A 7,463-nucleotide genomic window follows, 5' to 3' on the forward strand; every position below is an offset into this window, starting at 1 on the left:
TGTGTTCATCCTGTTTGGCTCGACACAGTCCTCTAATGGTCGAGCTACCTTGCTCGGGTTTTTATGAGTGGGGCACAGTGTAGCCACTGAACCGGATCACTCCATAGGTGGGTTATCATAAATAGGACACTCCCATGTGGCCATCTCTCCAGATGGTAGAGAGGGAGTAGCCACAGACATTTTAGGGTGTCAAAAGCGGCCATGGCTATCCGTTAGGGGTTGGAGGGTAGGCAGGATCTGCTGGATTTAAAGAGAAAGGTGTGTAGCTAGGCACAGGAGGGCTTGGAAGGTGGACCAACCCAGTATGTTACAGTGGAGAGGAGGAGGAAGCGTACAGGCCAAAAGAGCCTGGTGGCTCATATCCATGACAGGTGCATGTCCTTAGTGTTGTTAAGGACCTAAGCGCCTGGAGGCTGTCATGTTCTTTTCATGCCTAGTATATGTGTATGCTAATAGAGAACTGTACGCTCTGTTTGCAGTGGAAGGCTGCAGGGAGACTTAAGAAGTGATGATTCTTCCAGACAGGCAGAAACTTGTTTTGCAGGTTCCTGAGGAATGCTGAATGTGGGCTTTTAGCTCTCTTCAGGCAATCCTTCTGTCTACCCCATCAGAACACTCTGGGTCAGCGTGAGCCGAGCCCAGATGGCCATTTGGGGACAGGATCAGTGGCACTGCCATTTTGGACAGCTTGGGGGTTCTCTTTGGACCAACAGTTATATTCTTGGTACAAATGCCACAATCGTGTTAATAGTTGACGAGGCTCTTTTCACACAGATTTCCTGTCTGTAATATAAAAAGACTCATTCAGAGAACCACTCCTACTTCTGGTTAGCCGTGAGACGCCAGGCTATTTAAACTGGCACCATTTCTGCAGGCGTGCTGCAATAATAGCGCCCTGCCTACAAAACCAAGAAGAACCGTAGAAGGCCTTCAAGAGGTTTCCAGAAAGGAGAAGCAAATATTTTGATACCTGACTTTAAGAATTCTGGCAAACAAAGAAAAAACACCCATATTGCTGAATGGTAGCACAGGTCTGAGAGATGTAATCTCTTTTATTTTGATTCTTTCTGAATCAAACCCAAAATGAATCCCCAGCCATAGGATAGAGTAGACATCTCACCGGAAACTAGCCGAGGCCGGACAAATCCCCTGTTACTGTGAAAATAAAGTGGCTACAGCAACTGACTCACTCTGTAACAATGGTATCTTCTGGGGTTTTTCAAGCTCCATACTTAATCTTTCTGCTTTGTGCCCACCCTCTCTTTTCCAGTATCTTCTGTCTTTGGTTTGCATAGAGTCGGAGTGTTTTGGAATTCATTCAGGGGGTTACTTAATTTAATGAAGAGAGTGTCTGGTGGCACGCTGTTCTCACCCAGGTCTAGACAGGTCTCTTCCTGTTTTCCTTCCCTTTCACCCCGTTCCTCCTCTCCTCCTCTCCCCCCCTCCTTCTCCCCTTCCATCCCTTCTTCCCTTCTCCTCCTCTTACTCCTCCCCTCTCCTCTCATTTGTTTTGTTCTTGCCCTTTGAGACAAGGTCTTACATAGTCCAGGCTGGCCCGGACCTCACTCTGTAGCATCGGCTGACCTTAACCCCAATCCCCCTGCTTGCTTCACACATGCTAAGTCTGCAGTCATGCCCCAGGTCCGCTGAGAGAGAGGTTCAGGGACTCGAACCCAGGGCTTCTTGCATACTAAGAAAGCACTCTTCAAATTGAACTTCATCCCTACTACCCTGCATTTATTTCTGTTTTTTTTTTTTTTTCCATTTAGAATATTTTTCATCTACTTGCAGTTTTAACAGTATTGAGGTAGAATCCAGCCTGGTACACGTCCTACATGTCCTGCCCTATCATCATCATCATCACCATCATCATCATCATCATCATTTTATTTTAAACACTGAAAATGCAGCTAACTAGAATAGAATTGAGAATATACACAATACTCTACTTTGTGAGGCTGTATCTCTGTAGAGTCTACAGAAAGATAGCAAAACGTCTTCAGTGTTGTGCCAGAAACCTTTTGAGCTGAGGTGTGCTTAGCCAAAGCTAAGATACTCCTGTTCCCAGAATTCCTGCGTCCCTCTTGTCCCAAATAGTATGAAACTAGGCCGAAGCACAGAAGAGTTGCTTTGGAGGAGAGTGATAACTGCTTCAAAAGCAGGAACACAGAGCCTCCGAGCTGGGTGAGCAGGAGCGTGTCCCTGCAGACAGGCTGGACCATCTGGGTTCTATTTCTGGAACTCACAAGGTAGAGGGAGAAACTTGACTCTTGCAAGTTGTCCTCTGATCTCTATAAGGACGCTGTGGGGCACACACACACACACACACACACCAAAGAAATGGAGATGAAGAAAATTCGTATTTGATATCTATCATATATTTAGACATAACAAAGTTATTGGCTAACATGTTTATTTACACAAATTGTAGACAATGTCACTAAAATCCACCATGTTTGCCTCCTTTTCTAGAACGGTCTCCCAGCCATTAACTAAGGGAACCCTGGCTTTCGTCCTCTTTCTGTTTGTAGTCGGCCAATTTAAACCTTTATCCCCCGCTGGACAACTCAAAGGGAGCAAATAACCTTGACTACAGCTGCTTCTATACTCAGCTTTAGAAAACGTTATGTAGAAAGGACAAAAAAAATTTTTTTTCCCTTTGCTTGGGTTACTGACACCACCACGCAGCGCTGGGCCAGCTCAGGGCGGAAACAATGAGTCACTGATGCCAAAGCCCAGGTGGTGCCGGAATGAGCTGCAGTCACGTTAACCCCTGCAGTCCCCACTCCGCAGAGCCGCAGAGCCGCAGTGCGCACGTTGCCTAGGCCTCCAGCTTGCAGGCGTCCTGGCTAGAGCAGGAGGAGCCCGATGCTGTGCTGTGCGAAGCCCTGTGAGCAGGCGGTAACTCCGCAGGCCCTCCCAGGGGGCTCCGAGCTGTTTGTCTTCTTCTGATTGGCTCAAGAGAGGGGTGAAGAAATGAAAACACCGCCCAAGATATATTTAGTTGAGCGCAGCTGGGGAAACGCTTAAGCCTGAGAGGGTCTGTGTGTGTGAGTGTGTGTGTGTGTGTGTGTGTGTGTAAACGCTTAAGCCTGAGAGGTTGTGGGTTGTGTGTGTGTGTGTGTGTGTGTGTGTGTCCATGGGAATACGCGGGGAAAGACGTAGGCCATTTCCAGCACCTCTCCATTCTCAGTAGATTTTCTTTCTCTTATTCTGAAAGTGTAGACATTTCTGATGTGTTGATTAAGGAAATAGTAATTTTCCTGCCAAACTGGCAAATAAAATAACCACTCAAAGCACTAATCTTTGTGGGAGGCACATTTAAGAAATTAACTTTTTTTTTCTTAACTCATTAGTAATTTTTCTTTCTTGCTATTAATCCTCTGTAGGTTCAAGATGGAGATCGGGTATTTTCAAACGTTATTTACTTGAACTAATTTATGTAGTTAGAAGCATAATTAAGTTTTACCAGCTGATAGAGTCCCGTGTCACTTGAGGCGACTGGCATTTTCTGCTAATGAAAGGCTTATTTCTGCACCGTTGAGCGCAGCTTTTTTTGACAGATGACTGACTCCCTGGTGGGTAATGGCTCAGGCTGATGTCCATCATCCTGCAGAAGGCTTTTCCAGGCAGCTAGCACATGCTGTCTCTGGAGATAAGTTTTCTATGATTAAGATGTAAAGCAGGAACTTCTAGAATCTCGTTGTTGGGGGCATACTAGACTAGGTTAGGCCAGTAATGGATCTCCAGAAAAACAATAGGATGTATACATTTTTATAGAGATTGGTTTTCAGATATTGTCCAAGAAATCCAAAACTATGAGGGTAAACTAACACGCAGGAGACCGAGGTGGGAGTCAAGTTCACATCAGAAGGCCACTGCTGAATTTCAAGAGTTCCTTCTTCCCTGGGGTTTGGGGTGTGTGCAGGAGGGAATGAGGCAAACTCCTTTGACAATTTGGATGAGACCCACCCACATTATGGAGAGCAATCTGCTGTATTCAAAGTTACTTTTTAACTCCAGGTGCAGTGAACTTTATTGACATATTTAAGAGAAACTCCTTAAAGTAGTCCCCTACTTCTAGTGGCAGCGGCACTGGGGTGGGAGTATTCTGAGATGGAAATTGTGTGGGGAGAGGATCAGTTGAGGGGGGGATTGAGTTGGGTCAGGGAGGACAGAAGCTGAGGGCCTCTCTTCCTCTCTAAGGAGGGGAGGTCTGGAGTCCTGTGGAGCAAAGTTTCTAACTCTTGGACACTGTTGTAGGCCATGAGGCCTATATTTTATATATTTTTATTTTACTTTTCAGTGTGTGTATGTGAATGTGTGTGTGTGTGTGGTGTGTATTTGTGTATGTGTTTGTGTCTGTATGTGTCTGCATGCATGCGTGTAGGTCATATGTTCTGTGCTTTCACCTTATAGATTCTAGGGATTAAATAGTTGTCAGGCTTTTTGGCAAGATTGAAGAGAATTAGTTTTGTTTTTCTGTGACAGGGTCGCTGTGTGCAGCTCTTGCTGACTTGGAGCACTATGTAGACAAAGCTGGCTGGCATCAAACTCACAACGATCTGCCTACCTGTGCCTCCTAAGGCACAAGATTAAGGTCATGTGCCACCAGAATCAGCAGAAAAAGAAATTTTTTTTAGAAGTTTATCATACTGTGATGTCCCAGCACTCAGGAGACAGATGCAGGCAGAGCGGATGAATTTCAGAGTATGAGGCCAGCCTGGTCTTCAGAGCTAGTTCCAGGACAGGCAAGGCTACACATCGAAACCCTGTTTGGAGAAAAAACAAAACAAAAAAAAATGAAATTCGTCACTTTCACTGATTTTTTTCTTTTTAAGCTCCAAGGGTTTGTCATTTTCTGTTACTGTGCTGTTCTTTGTTTTGTTTTGTTTTTTTGAGATAGGGTTTCTCTATATAGCTTTGGCTGTCCTGGAACTCACTCTGTAGATCAGGCTGACCCTCAGAAATCTGCCTGCCTCTCCCTTCCAAATGTTGGGATTAAAGGCATGCACCACTACTGCCCGGTTTGATCTCCTAATTCCTTCTCCCATTCTTACTCTCCATTGCCTCCTTTGGACTCAGCTGACTTTAGCCCCACCTTACACTGTAAGTACACACACCTGCACACGTTCACCTTACGCTGTAAGTACACACACCTGCACACGTTCACCTTACGCTGTAAGTACACACACCTGCACACGTTCACCTTACGCTGTAAGTACACACACCTGCACACGTTCACCTCACGCTGTAAGTACACACACCTGCACACGTTCACCTCACGCTGTAAGTACACACACCTGCACACGTTCACCTCACGCTGTAAGTACACACACCTGCACACGTTCACCTCACGCTGTAAGTACACACACCTGCACACGTTCACCTCACGCTGTAAGTACACACACCTGCACACGTTCACCTCACGCTGTAAGTACACACACCTGCACACGTTCACCTCACGCTGTAAGTACACACACCTGCACACGTTCACCTCACGCTGTAAGTACACACACCTGCACACGTTCACCTCACGCTGTAAGTACACACACCTGCACACGTTCACCTCACGCTGTAAGTACACACACCTGCACACGTTCACCTCACGCTGTAAGTACAGACACCTGCACACGTTCACCTCACGCTGTAAGTACACACACCTGCACACGTTCACCTCACGCTGTAAGTACACACACCTGCACACGTTCACCTTACGCTGTAAGTACACACACCTGCACACGTTCACCTTACGCTGTAAGTACACACACCTGCACACGTTCACCTCACGCTGTAAGTACACACACCTGCACACGTTCACCTCACGCTGTAAGTACACACACCTGTACACGTTCACCTTACACTGTAAGTACACACACCTGTACACGTTCACCTCACGCTGTAAGTACACACACCTGCACACGTTCACCTTACGCTGTAAGTACACACACCTGCACACGTTCACCTTACGCTGTAAGTACACACACCTGCACACGTTCACCTTACGCTGTAAGTACACACACCTGCACACGTTCACCTTACGCTGTAAGTACACACACCTGCACACGTTCACCTTACGCTGTAAGTACACACACCTGCACACGTTCACCTTACACTGTAAGTACACACACCTGCACTTTCTTCTAACTGCAATTTTTACAGGCCTGGAGAGGTGGCTCAGCACTTAAGAGCTCTGGCTGTTCTCCCAGAAGACCCTGGTTCAATTCCCAGCACCCACATAGCAACTCACAACTATTTAGAACCCCAGTCCCAGCTGATCCAGCAATTGTTTCTGGCTCTGTGTAAACTGCACACACATGATACGAAGACACTTGTGTAGGCAAAACACACACATATTATATGTGTGTTTGTATATATACATATACAGATAATATATGTAAATGTGAAATATATATTTTGATCATATTTCCTCTCCTCCAACTCCTCAAATAACTTTCCTACATGAAAAGAGAATTAATAAGAAAAAAGGAATTATTTCTCAGCTTAGGAGCCTTCCTATCTACCACAGATCCTAGTTCTACCTCCTAAAACTACCTTCTCTTTGCTTTTTTGTTTGCTTGCTTATTTTTTGAGACAGGGTTTCTCTGTATAACCCTGGCTGTCCTGGAACTCAGAAATCCGCCTGCCTCTGCCTCCCAAGTGCTGGGGTTAAAGGCATGCGCCACCACCGCCCGGCTCTCTTTGCTTTTAATAGAGAGTTTATGTCTCACTTTCTCTGTTTTAAAATAAACAATATTGCTATAATAAAACAGCAGGACCAAGGCAACTTGTAAAATGAAGCATTTAATTTGGGCCAAATGGTTCTAGAGAGTTAGAGTCCATGTCCGGAGTGGCAGGTAGCATTGCGGGAGCCAGGCAGGCATGGCAGGAGTAGCTGAGGCCTTACATCTGACCCACAAACAGCTGAATGGGAAGGGCATGGGCTTCTGAAGCGCAAAGCCTACCCAAAGAGCCATATCTCCTCTAATGAGCCACACCTCCTAGTCCTTTCCAAATAATTCCACCAACCAAGAGCCAAGCCTTCAAACGTATGAGCCTGTTGGTGGGGGGCGGGGCGGAGGAGGGAGCTGTCACTCATACTCAGACCACCACAGATTGCATGGAGACTACATCATAACCAGCGTTGCCTAGAATCTAAAACACACTGGCCAGGGGCTTGGTAGCACACACCTTTAGTCCCAGCACTCTAGAGGCAGAGAGGCAGGCAGATCTTTTGAGTTTGAGGCTAGTTCTACAAAGTAATTTTCAGGACAGCCAGGGCACATAGGGAAACTTTAAACAACAACGACAACCAAACCAAAAACCAAAACATAAACAAACCACAATGAATGAAAAACACAACATAAAAGATGGGGCTCGGCTTTTAATCCTGCACTAGAGAGGCAGAGGCAGGAGGATCTCTGTGAGTTCATGGCCAGTCTCATCCACATAGTCAGCTCTAC

The 7,463-nt window shown here is 46.1% G+C and overlaps 1 long non-coding RNA gene across 1 annotated transcript; it reads right to left on the bottom strand.

Moving 5' to 3' along the window:
• Positions 1-4,897: 4,897 nt before the first annotated feature.
• Positions 4,898-6,223, bottom strand: LOC127681786 (uncharacterized). Its single transcript, XR_007977170.1, has 3 exons — positions 5,916-6,223; positions 5,700-5,771; positions 4,898-5,231 (listed from the first exon to the last, which is right to left on the bottom strand). It is a non-coding gene; the product is annotated as an uncharacterized LOC127681786 (long non-coding RNA).
• Between the last annotated feature and the right edge of the window lie 1,240 nt (positions 6,224-7,463).

The sequence above is a fragment of the Apodemus sylvaticus genome, chromosome 1, assembly GCF_947179515.1.
Source record: "Apodemus sylvaticus chromosome 1, mApoSyl1.1, whole genome shotgun sequence".
NCBI classification, from domain to species: Eukaryota; Metazoa; Chordata; class Mammalia; order Rodentia; family Muridae; genus Apodemus; species Apodemus sylvaticus.